The sequence below is a fragment of the Cetorhinus maximus genome, chromosome 11, assembly GCF_964194155.1.
Source record: "Cetorhinus maximus chromosome 11, sCetMax3.hap1.1, whole genome shotgun sequence".
NCBI classification, from domain to species: Eukaryota; Metazoa; Chordata; class Chondrichthyes; order Lamniformes; family Cetorhinidae; genus Cetorhinus; species Cetorhinus maximus.
In genome coordinates, this window is record NC_135889.1 from 13,789,802 (window position 1) to 13,802,206 (window position 12,405).

The 12,405-nt window shown below is 44.3% G+C and overlaps 1 pseudogene; it reads right to left on the reverse strand.

Annotated features, from left to right (window-relative positions):
• Positions 1-10,199: 10,199 nt before the first annotated feature.
• On the reverse strand, positions 10,200-10,609 carry LOC144686253 (cytochrome c oxidase subunit 7B, mitochondrial pseudogene; annotated as a pseudogene).
• Positions 10,610-12,405: the final 1,796 nt, after the last annotated feature.

The following is a 12,405-nucleotide window of genomic DNA, read 5'->3' on the forward strand; positions in this document are numbered from 1 at the left end:
TAGCTTGCAGTTTGGTATTACTAACCCACTGTTACACCTGAAATAAACCATTTGTAATCAGACAGCATTATACTTCTAGTAACATACGATAATGTGTCAAATAACACATTGCTCTATCTCTGTCATGTTTTGGGACCTCTGATTATTTTCAACTTCACCAAAGGATTTTGAGGTTATGTTGTGTTTAATGAATCCATATCAACATTTAAACAAAGGGCAGCTCCCCAGAGCCTTTCCAGTCATGAGATGGTGCACCATTAACCCCAAAACTGCCGCCCTCCAATGTAGATATGCATATCTTAGGAAGGATGTACTTATGTCTCCGAGGTGGTACAGCAAAGATTCACTAGGTTAGTCCATGGAATGAGAGGGTTGTCCTATAAGAAGCTGAGTAAATCGGGTCTATATTCTCTGGAGTTTAGAAGAATGAGAACTGATCTCATGGAAACATGCAAGATCCTGAAAGGGATTGACAGGGTAGATGCTGAGAGATTTGTTTCCCCGGCTGGGAATCTAGAACATAGGGGCACAGCCTCAGGACGATCATTTCAGACTGAGCTGAGGAGAAACGTCTTTACTCAGAGGGTTGTGAAGCTTTGAAGTTGTTTACTTCAGAGGTTGTGAATGCTCCATCATTGAGTATATTAAAGGCTAGGTTAGACCCAGCCTTTTTGATTGTCTAGAGAATCAAAAGATATGGGCGGCCAGCGGGGAAGTGGAGTTGACCACATTGAATGATTGAACAGGCTCGAGGGGCCAAATGGCCTAATCCTGCTCCTAATTCTTATGTTCTTACCTTCACAGATAGGTAAAAAGATAAACACAGGCGTATCTCTAATAACGAGAGAGGTACACAAGAAAGTGTACTCTATGGTGTCATGACAGTGGATCACAGACCCAAATTATGTATGGCATATTGAACTTTTTAAAGGAAGATATGTGTTTTATAAAAAAGACATACAAGCAAAAGCTGGCAGAGGATGTAAAGCAACCACTTTCTGGAAAATTCCTATGTGGATTATACTTGAGCTACTAGTCCAGAGACCCTGGAATGTCACACCTAAAAAGGTGTCAAAGCCTACTTCAGACAGAGACACTTGAAAGAAGAGATACAATACAAAAGACTGAACTTTAATCTCCTGTGGTTGCGGAGACAATGGAGACTGATTACCACATCTCAGCAGAAACTACCTCCTGTTGAGTTATATCTCAGAATGTGGAAATGGTCTGAGTTGAAAGAAAGCAGATTCAGGGTGAAAGACATGTTTGTTTTACCCTTCCAGGAATATACAAGAAAATAGGTTAAAAATCCATCTGCTGACCTGTGTGTTCTAGTTCTGGCGTGCTAGTGTGCGCTGTGAAGGCCACAGCAGAAGAACATTAATAGATATCCCTGTAGTTTGCAGGTAAAAGTCTATCTCTCTTTCTCTCTGGCTGGAGGTAAGTTAGCAAAGCTATAGTTAAAAAGGAAACAGGGCAAATCCTTCTAACCTGCGGAACCAAGTGTCTCCAAACCAACTGCTCAGTTGCGAAAGTCAGCTTTGCCAGAATCGCCCAACTTTACGGCTGCATCGTTTTGCCATCTACTCCTCACAGACAAGCCAAAGACTGATTTGTATATCTTTTTTTAACTTTTACTTTTGGACTCAACTTCTCATTTCTGATGTGTGTGCACGTGTGTTGCGTTTTTATTACTTTTTTCCTGGGTTTATAGTAACTAATTAACTTATACTTTCTTTGACTCAAGAAAGCCTAACTAATTGGCTCTTTCTAAAACATAAATACATTTGGACTGGGAAAAGGTATCCATGAGGGAAGGGATCCCTTTTAAATTAAACCCAGCTGTGACCAAACGAGGAGGCTGAATAAAGGAGGGAGCCAGCTCATTCCCCCTCACCCAGGAGAAAAATAAAATTGGGGTCCTGTTCAGAAAGTTAACAATTTGGGGTATCTCGTCTGGGATCATAACAAATTGGGGGACCTCACCCGGGGATCAGTCGTCACAATGGCTAAATGTTTCTTGAGCCTGCAGTATCATGTTGGAATTTCTACTCAGGATTTGCAATAGGCCCATCCTGCCTATCCCACAAGTTCAGCCTGCCTGATTATTGCCAACGTTATCTGCACTACAATGAAAGATCTTTCCAAAATGGCTCTCTGCTTCCTGCATCCTAACTAGCCCATTCTCCCTTTACCGCTGTGCATGCTGATTTACGTTGGCTCCCAGTTTGGCCAAGTCTTAATTTTAAAATTCTCATCCCAATTTTCAAACCCCCTCCATGACTTTACCCCTTGCTATCTCTGCAACCTCTTCCAGCTCCACAACTTTCTGAGAAATTTGCGCTCCTCCAGCTTTGGTCTCTTGTGCATTCGCCAACTTCCTTCGTCACAACACTGGTGTCCATGCCTTCAATCGCCTAGGTCTTAAATTCTTGAATTTCCTCCCCAAACCCCTTTGCCTCTCTGCCTTTTTCTCTTCCTTTAAGACGCTGCTTAAATGCCGCAGGAGTGAGAAAAGAACAAACTATAGGCCAGTTAGCCTGACATCAAGGGTAGAGAAAAAGCTAGAATCCATCATTGGGGATCTGGTAACAGGACACGTAGAAAGTTATCGTGTGATTAGGCAAGACCAACAACAGTTTTATGAAAGGGAAATTGTGTTTGAAAAATCCATTAGAGTTTTTGAGGTTGTAGTGAGCAGGGCAGATAAGGAGGAACCAGCGGATGTCGTGCATTTGGATTTTCATAAAACATTTGCTAATATACCACTCATGGGGTTGTTACATATGGAGTATTTTTGGCATGGGTTGAGGAGTGGTTAACAAACAGAGAACGGAGAGTAGGAATAATCAGGTAATTTTTGCACTGACAGGCTGTAACTAGTGAGATGCTAAAAGGGTCAGTGCTTGGACCTCAGCCACTTAAAATGCATAAAAGTGATTTAGATGAGAGAAGGAGAAAGAGAGATGAATATGTCGTAATATGCCATTAAGGTGCAGCAACATGACATCACTAGAAAGGAAGTGCGTCATGCGATCCAATCTTAGTTTCACATTTGCCTGTGAAAAGGTCAAAGCACAACTCTGATGTCTCAAGCTTTCCACCTTTGTATAAATGTTTCCATGTGCCTAGTCTAAATAAATGAACACACAATGTGTTTCTCCCTAGTCCCTTATGAGTGATTGGTGTGTTTATATCATTATAACAACATGACGAGAGAGAGAGAGAGAGGGAGATATAGCTGGACAGACAGACAGACAGATAGATAGATAGTCATGAAGAGATATTAATGTATATAATGTTATTTTTTTAAAAATAGAAGTTGGCCTGTGTGTGTGTTAATTGGATTAAAGCCAGCTACTCTGGGTGCTTTGATGTATAGTAGTTTTGAGATGTAAACAATAAGCTAGAGGGTGCATTTGCATTTTGTTGAATAGAGCATTCAAGAGTGGGAGTGAAATCTTGCACCTAGCTAGGAGACACCACGCAATGTTTATATTACTAATAAAATTGGTACTATGAAAGGGGTTCAAAGGGCCTGGTGACACAATGAGAATTTACACTCAAAGGGGAAGGCTGGGTATAACAGAAAGGAGTTTGCGTGTGCAGGGCGGAGGTATGTAATATGTGTATAAAAGCAAAATACTGCGGAAATTGGAAATCTAAAACAAAAACAGAAAATGCTGGAAAAACTCAGCAGGTCTAGCAGCATCTGTGGAGAGAGAAACAGAGTTGACGTTTCAAGTCCGTATGACCTTCTTCATGTAAGATCAGAGCAGCTGTAAGCCTACAACTGTCTGCAAAGGAACCAAATTGAAAGGAACCTCATTTTGAATTTGTAAGGTGAAAAATGCTTTGCCTGATGTCTGTGTAAGTCTCTCGGTTATTGTTGCCTTAGTGGAGGTTAATTTGGGAATTTGTTAAAAAGTTATGATAGTAGTAATTTGTAGCCATGTGTATGTGTTTAATTTGTTGTAAATTAATATATGCTTAATTTAGTTTGATATAAAAACCTCTGGAGGCTTGGCTGGTTCACTTCTGAATTCAGAGTTGCATCTCAAACATACCAAATGAAGATAGGTTATGACAGTTGTTTAAAGTTTCCCTCTGGGATATTAAATAACTCAGCCTTTAACAACTGCTGTGTCATAACAATTGGGTGCTCTTGGCAGGATAATATTTATAGGGGAGAATTTTCCCCATGTCGGGCAGGCTGTGCAGGAGTGGGCGCAGACCTGATCGCCACCCGCGATCGGGTCCGCGCTGCTATTTTACACGGGCGGGTCAATTAAGGCCCACCCAGCATAGTTCACGTCTCCTGTGGATAGCGGGATTGGGCAGGCGGTAGCAGGCGTACACAGACCACGGGGTCCAATGGTGACCCGGCGGTCTGTTTAAGTGAAGGCCTGGCAGCCTTTGCAAGGTTGCTCACAATGGCTAGCAGAAGAGCACATCAGAGGGGCAATGTGCCTGATGCAAGTCCAGAGGGTAGGCCAGCAGAGTGGTGTGCCCCTCCTTTTTCCCACGAGTGCCTAGCTGCCCTCCTGGAGGAGGTGGCAGCGCAGCAGGAGGTCCTTCTCCCAAGGGACGGGAGGCGGAGGCCCCCCCACCTGAACAAACGTGCGTGGGAGGAAGTGGCTGAGAGTGTTAACTCCCACGATGCGGTGCGGCGCGCATGGCTCCATTGCCGCAAAAGATTCAATGATCTCCTGTGCTCGGGAAGGGTGAGTACCATGTTGCCCCAAGTCACTTAATGCAGCTATCACCCTTCCCCCCCCGGCCCTTCCCACCCACCCCCCACCCCTGACAAATCTGAGTACAGTAATGGCATTGAATCCCTCACGGCATGTTTCCCTCGCTGGGTGGGCCAGCAGATATTGCCCATGCCCAGTTCACCCTGAGAGCATTGAGCTAGGACGTGTTCTGCATCCGCAGCATGTGTGGCACTGACACCCAGAGTATAGAATGGGGGTGAAACTCAAGGGTCTGCACCTAGGCAGAGTGCTGGAACTGGGAAGCACATCGAGGTCAGGGTGCTAACATGCTGGGAGGGGAGCTTTCAGTTGGCGGGGCACCAATCCATCTGCTGGTCTTTGCACTCCTCGTGCTTGTGCCTCCTTGCTTAGCAAAGTGACAACTTGTGGTGCCACATGTGAAGTAGGCAGCATCTGGGCAAGGGGGGCAGGGGGGAGGGAGGTGGGGGTCAGCCCTGCCTTGTTTGGGTGAGTGTGCAGCAGCTGCGGGGTGATGAAGAACCAGAGTCCTGCAATGTCCCACCCTGGCTGGGGTGACAGGGATGTGATGGGAATTTAGGTGCAGGCTGGACTAATCAATGCTCTTCTCTCCTTTCCAGGAGAAGACTGCGCACAATGCCTCTGAACGAATGCGGACTGGCGGGGGGCAGGCCCAGTTGGCCATCCTAACGGCTTACAAGCGGTAGGCCATGGATCTTGAGAGGCGCCATGCCCTCAGGTCCACCGGTGGCGGTGAGGCTGGAGTGTTAAGGGGAGGTATGTTTGGCGAGCACTCAGGTCACCATGTGTGTCCCAGCAGCCATGGCACTGCTGAATGCTCGGTGATTGAAGTTAGCAACATGGGTTGACCATTGATTATGGAAGGATGAGCGCATAATGATCCAGGGGAGCTTTGACATTGCCTGCACTGTAACTAACCAAATGTCCTTTTTCTTCCTTTCAGCATCACTGGAGCAGGGCTGGGAGGAGGAGGCAAAAGGCCCACCTCTCACCCCATAGGCCCCACAGGAAATCCACTCACCAGTGTCACACCATCTCAGCCAGGCAGGCACCAGCGTAGATACTAGCACCTCGGTGGGAATTAGATATTTGGCTGGTGTCCTGGGGCACAGTGGTGAGGGCACTTCAGACTAGCTTGAGGTGCAGGCAGAGACAGAGATTGCCCAGGGCACCAGCAGTCGAAGGACTGGTGGGGACCAGGTACATGCTTGGTCGGTGACTGATAACATGCCTCTGGAGTCCGTGAGGCAGCGAACACTGGAAGTGCAGTGGAGTATGCGGGAGGATCTGGCGGAGATACATGAGGCTGTGCGTGGCATGGTGCCCGTGCTTGAGGAGTCCATGCGGAGCATCACCGATGCAATGAGCCTCATGGCTGAGCGCCATGCTTCCTCTATGGAGAGAGTGGTGATTCTCATGGAGAGGCTCCTCCTAGAGACCAATCATGACCTTCTGGGGTTGCACTCAGACCTGCAAGCCCTCACAGCGGCATTGACCTCAGCTGGTCAGTGCCAGTGTGGGAGATGATTCGGGCACCAAGTATCCCAGCTCAGTGCCCATCCATCTACGGTGAGCAGGGAGGTCCGAAGCGACCTCATGTCGGCGCAGCAGCTGCCTATCATCTCTGTGGGGTCCTGTCAGGACACTCCGGATGAGGGCGGTATCTCCTCCGTCCGTCTGCCAGTGACCGTGGCATCCGATGAGGTTGCGTCGACTGGGGAGGAGTCAGCTGTGGCACTGGCCGCTCCCTCCCAGACGGGGCCATCAAATGTTCCACAGGCCAGAGGACATCCGTCAAGGTCATCGAGGCCAACAGGACAGCACAGTTAGCAGGCTGTCTCAGATACCAGTGCCAGCGAGGGGGCAGCACCTAGACTTAGCACCCGTAAGCATAAATTTAAGGCACCTTAGGCACACCATGGGTTTCTCATTGGTGCTTTTATGTTGGCCTATAGTAGTTTCTGGAAGGCTTGGTGTGATGTCCAACACCTTTCTTCTTTTGCTTTATGAAGTTACATTTGTTCCCTCAATAAATTTTGACATGTTGCCATGCCTCAGGGTGATTCCTTACTTCTGCAAGGGGATGGGAAGCAATGATGTTATGAGTGAGTTGTTTGATATTCAGCTTTATTGACAAGAGCCTTAGTTAATGTTAGTATCCAGGCTAATATAGCACTCAGGTATCGAGTGTGGAGCTTGCAGTCGTGGCGTGTGTTGAAGGTCCATCTGTGGTGGGCTAGCTGAAGGTTCGTTTGATTAAATCCTTTTGGGTGTCCCTGCCTCCATGGAGTATGCCCGGGTCAGCTCCTACCCCCTCAGCGTTCTCCTGTGCATATTCATCATTGGACTCACTGCTGGACTCATCATGTGCATCCGGACCAACTGCATCTACGTCTTCCTCGTCCACTGCGCCGCCCCTTTCCAGCGCCAGACTTTGGAGAGTGCAGCATGCAACCACTACCAGCGACACACAATCTGTGGGGTACTGGAGTGCGCCCCTTTAGCGGTCCAGGCATCGGAAGTGCATCTTGAGAAGGCCGATGGCTCTCTCCACCACAGCTTTACCAAGGTCATGATTGATTGTGTAGGATCCCTACTGAAGACTAAAAGTGGAAATCAGTATTTACTGACAATAATAGATGTGTTTATCAGGTTTCCTGAAGCAATACCTTTAAGAAATATTACAACTAAGAGGATTGTGGAGGAGTTAATTAAATTTTTAAAAAGATATGGTTTACCTAAGGAAATAGAATCAGATCAGGGGTCAAATTTCTAGTCACAGCTCTTTAAGGAAGTAATGAACAGTTTGGGGATAAAACAGTTTAAGTCAACAGCTTATGACCTGGGGTCACAAGGAGCTTTGGAAAGATGGCATCAAACTTTAAAAACTATGATGAGAGCATACTTTCAGGATTATCCACAGGATTGGGAAACAGGAATTCCATTTTTGTTATTTGCTATAAGAGACGCTCTTAATGCGTCAACTGGTTTTAGCCCTTTTGAACTAGTTGATGGTCACGAGGTAAGGGGACCACTGAAATTGATTCATGAGAGTCATGTGGACTATATCAGCTTAAAGCCATGCCATTTGGTATGAGGAATGCACCTGTGACATTTCAAAGACTGACAAACAAAGTAATTGTGGGTCTAAGCAAGTGTGCTGCTTAAATTGATGATCTAATAGTTTTCAGTCAGACATGGGAGGAGCATTTACAGCATCGGAAGAATTATTTACTTGACAACAAGAAGCTAGAAGAAGGTGATGAACTTGGCTAAAAGTGAATATGCAAAAGCGCAAATTATGTATCTAGGCCATACCACTGGACATGGTAAGGTGGCTCCGAGAGATGCGAAAGTCAAGGCTATCATGGATTTCCCAGTGCCTACAACAAAAGGAGAAGTTTTGAGATTTCTGGGCATGAGTGGGTTTTACTGGAAATTTGTACCAAACTTTTGCTGTGTGGTTGCCCCACTGACTGAACTATTAAAAAAGAACAAGAAGTTTCAATGGACACCGGAGTGTCAGAAGTCATTTGATAGTTTGAAAACTGTATTAACTACAGCACCAGTTTTGGCAGTACCCAATTGTGCCAAGCAATTCGAGTTGGCTGTTGATTCAGACAATATATATGCGTTGGGGCTGTACTGTTACAAAAAGATGACACTGGAATTGAAAAACTGATAGGGTATTTTTCGCGGAAGCTGAATGTACAACAGAGAAGATATTCAATGATCGAAAAAGAGACTTTGGGTTTGGTATTAGCATTGCAGCATTTTGAAATTTATGTTGCAAACAATTCATTAGAAACAATTGTTTATGCAGACCGTAATCCTTGAGACAAAAGTGCAAGGTTTTTTAGGTGGAGTTTATTATTACATCCATTTAATCTACGGATTATACATGTTGCTGATAGAGAGAATCTATTTGCAGATGCATAATCAAGAGTTTTATGCTTAAAGGAAAATTAGACATTTTTTAAAAACCTGAACACTGAACTGGAGTGATTTCTGTTGATACCAAGGATTTGTGTATATATATTGTTATGTTAATACATGCAACTGGTAATGTAATAGGGTAATAAGTATAAGAGATAGTGTGAGATGGATTATTAAAAAACGAAGCTGTCTTTTAGAACTATGACAGTTGATTTTTCGATCGGATATGAAGCGATATTAATGTATATAATGTTATTGGAATTATTTTTTAATAGAGGTTAAAATAGAGGTTTAGTCTGTGTGTGTGTTAATTGGATTAAAGCCAGCTAGCCTTTGGGTGCTGGGTGCTTTGATGTATAGTAGTTTTGAGATGTATCCAGTAAGGTAGAGGGTACATTCGCATTTTGTTGAATAGAGCATTCAAAGAGTGGGAATGAAACCTTGCACCTAGCTAGGAGACACCAGGCAATGTTTATATTACTAATAAAATTGGTACTATGAAAGAGGTTCAAAGGGCCTGGTGATACAATGAGAATTTACATTCAAAGAGGAAGGCTGGGTATAACAGAAAGGAGTTTGTGTGTGCACGTCAGAGGCATGTAATATCTAGCAGCTGTAAGCCTACAACTGTCTGCAAAGGAACCAAATTGAACCTTATTTTGAATTTGTAAGGTGAAAATGCTTTGCCTCGTGTCTGTTTACGTCAATTGGTTATTGTTGCCTTAGTGGAGGTTAATTTGGGAATTTGTTAAAAAGTTATGATAGTAGTAATTTGTAGCCATGTGTATGTAGTTAATTTGTTGTAAATTAATACATGTTTAATTTAGTTTGCTATAAAAACCTCTGGAGGCTTGATGGGTTCATTTCTGAATTCAGAGTTGCATCTCAAACATACCAATTGAAAATAGGTTATGACAGTTGTTTAAAGTTTCCCTCTTGGCTTTTAAATAACTCAGCCTTTAACAACTGCTGTGTCATAACAACAGATAGAGGATCTTTCATGATCTCAGAAAATTCTAAAATGCTTTACATCCAATGAAGTATTTTTGAAGTGCAGTCACTGTTGTTTTGCAGGAAACACAGCCCCAATTTGCGCCCAGCAAACTTCCAGAAATAGCAATGTAATAATGAGCAGGTAATCTTTTTGTTAGGCTGTATCTATTTGCAACACAAGTGAGCTAGATAAGACTTCTGATTGATCACTTTGGAGGACAAGGCACACCCAATAGTTTGTCTAGAATGTATAATTTGACCGCGTCAACTCTAGCGTGATTCAATGTTCCCTGCAGCGTGCAATGTGATCCAGTCATTGTCAGGCAGGTTAGAGTTCAGACAAGGCCCAGTACTAACACTACTGCTTTCAGAGTACAGAGTGCTCACACGACCGAGCTCAGGCTCACGCTACCGATTTCAGAGAACACACTGCGTTCACACTGCCAGTTCAGACAGGAAGGGATGAGACTGCGGAGAGTCATCAATATAACAATGAGAATTTTTAAGATCAAGGTGTTTTTTTTTAAAGTTTCTATAATTTATTGATTTACTATGAGACCCAATATATAGAGATAATCAATACAGTAGAAGCCATGAGCTAGAAGCAAATTTGCAATCCAGCCCATCTGTACTCAATTTCTTGCAAACGCTTGGTCCATTCCTCTAGTCTTCCCTCCAATTTTGAGGGGTGATCTTGCCAATGGGAGACACGTTCCATGTGAGCCCAGTCTGCGTCACAACCTAACCCCAGACTGCAACACAGGATGCTAATCCTCTTACAAGGACAGCATTTCCATACTTGTCATGAAAGTCAGGACCAGATTTGTGGTGGGCTTGTCTTGTTACAATTTGACGAATGCTCCAACCGGACAGGGAAAGCAGACTCTTGGTCAAAGGCACCATCTCCACCTCACGCCTGTTTACCCTTAAGATCAAGGTGTTGGTGGACCATGAAGCAAAGTAGGTCAATGAGCCTGGGGGGTGAATGGGATTTGCGATAAGTGCAGCAGAGTTTTACATGAGCTCAAGTTCATTGCGGGTAGAAGATGAGAGTCTGACCAGGGAAACATTGGAATAGTCAAGTGGAATAGGCAAGAAATACCTAAAGTAATGTCATGCATGTTGGTCAGACCAACACAGTATACACGCTCACTTTTTAAAATGCATTTGATCATTCCTGTGATGCAGGCAAAGCTGGCATTTATTGTCCCTCCCTATTTTCCCTTAAGAAAGTGATGGTCAGCCACTGCCTTGAACCACTGTAGTCCATGTAGTGCTGTTAGGTAGGCAGTTCCAGGACTTTGACCCAGTGACAGTGAAGGAATGGCTGTATAAGCCAAATTCAGGTTTGTGTGATTTGGAGCTAGGATTGCTGATGATGGTATTCCCATGTGTTTGCTGCCCTTGTTCTTCTTGGTTGGAGAGGTCACGGGTTTGGAAGATACTGCCGAAGAAACCTTGGTTGTTTGCTACAGAGAATCTTATAAATGGTACACACTTCTGCCACTGTGTACTGGTGATGAATGGAATGAATGTTTAAGGTGGTGGATGGGATGCCAATCAAGTGGGCTGCATTTTCCTGGATGGTATCAAGTTTTTTGAATGTTGTTAGAATTGCACTTATCCAGGCAAGTGCAGAGTATTCCATCACACTCCTGACTTGTACCTTATAGATAATGAACAGGTTTGGGGAGTCAGAAGGTCAGTTACTCTCCACTGAATTCCCAGCCTCTGACCTGCTCTTGTAGCCACAGCATTTATGTGGCTGACCCAATTAAATTGTTGGTTAATGGAGACAACCAGAATGTTGATGGTGAAAGAGTTAATGGTTGTAATACCATTGAATGCCAAGGGAAGTTGGTTATCCTCTCTCTTGTTAGAGATGGTCATAACTTGTCACTAGTGTGCTACAAGTTACTTATTACTTATCAGCCCAAGGCTGGATTTTCACTGGCTCTTGCTGCATGAAAGTAAAGACTGCTTCAGTATCAGAAAAATTGTGATTGGTGCTGAACATTGTGCAATCATCAGCGAACATCCCCATTTCTGACCTTATGATGGAAGGAAGGTCATTGATGAAGCAGCTGAAGTTGTTTGGGCCGAGGACACTACCCTGAGGAAATCCTGCAGTGTTGACCTGGAACTGAGATGTTTGCCCTCCAATAACCACAACCATCTTCCTTTGTTTATGTATGACTCCAGCAGAATTTTCCATCCTGATTCCCATTGATTTAGTTTTACTTGGGCTCCTTGGTACCTCACGTGGTCAAAATGTTACTGTAATGTTAAGACCAGTCATTCTCACCTCATCAGTGGAATTCAGTTCCTTTGTCCATGTTTGGACCAAGTCTGTAATGAGGTTTGGAGCTGAGTGGTCCTGGAGGAACCCAAACTGAATATTGATGAGCAGGTTTTTGGTGAGTAGGTGGCAAATTGTTGATGACACCTTCCATTGCTTTGCGGATGATTGAGAGTAGACTGATGGGATGGCAATTGGCCTGATTAGATTTGTTCTGCTTTTTGTTTACTTGGGCAATTTTCCATTCTGTGGTAGATGCCCGTTTTGTAGCTGTACTGAAACAGCTTGGCTAGAGGTGAGGTTAATTCTGAAGAAGAGGCCTTCGGTACTACAGGCAGGATGTCGTCAGGGCCCATAGCCTTTTCTGTATCTAGTATGCTTAGCCCATTTCTTGATATCACATGGGGTGTATTGAATTGGCTG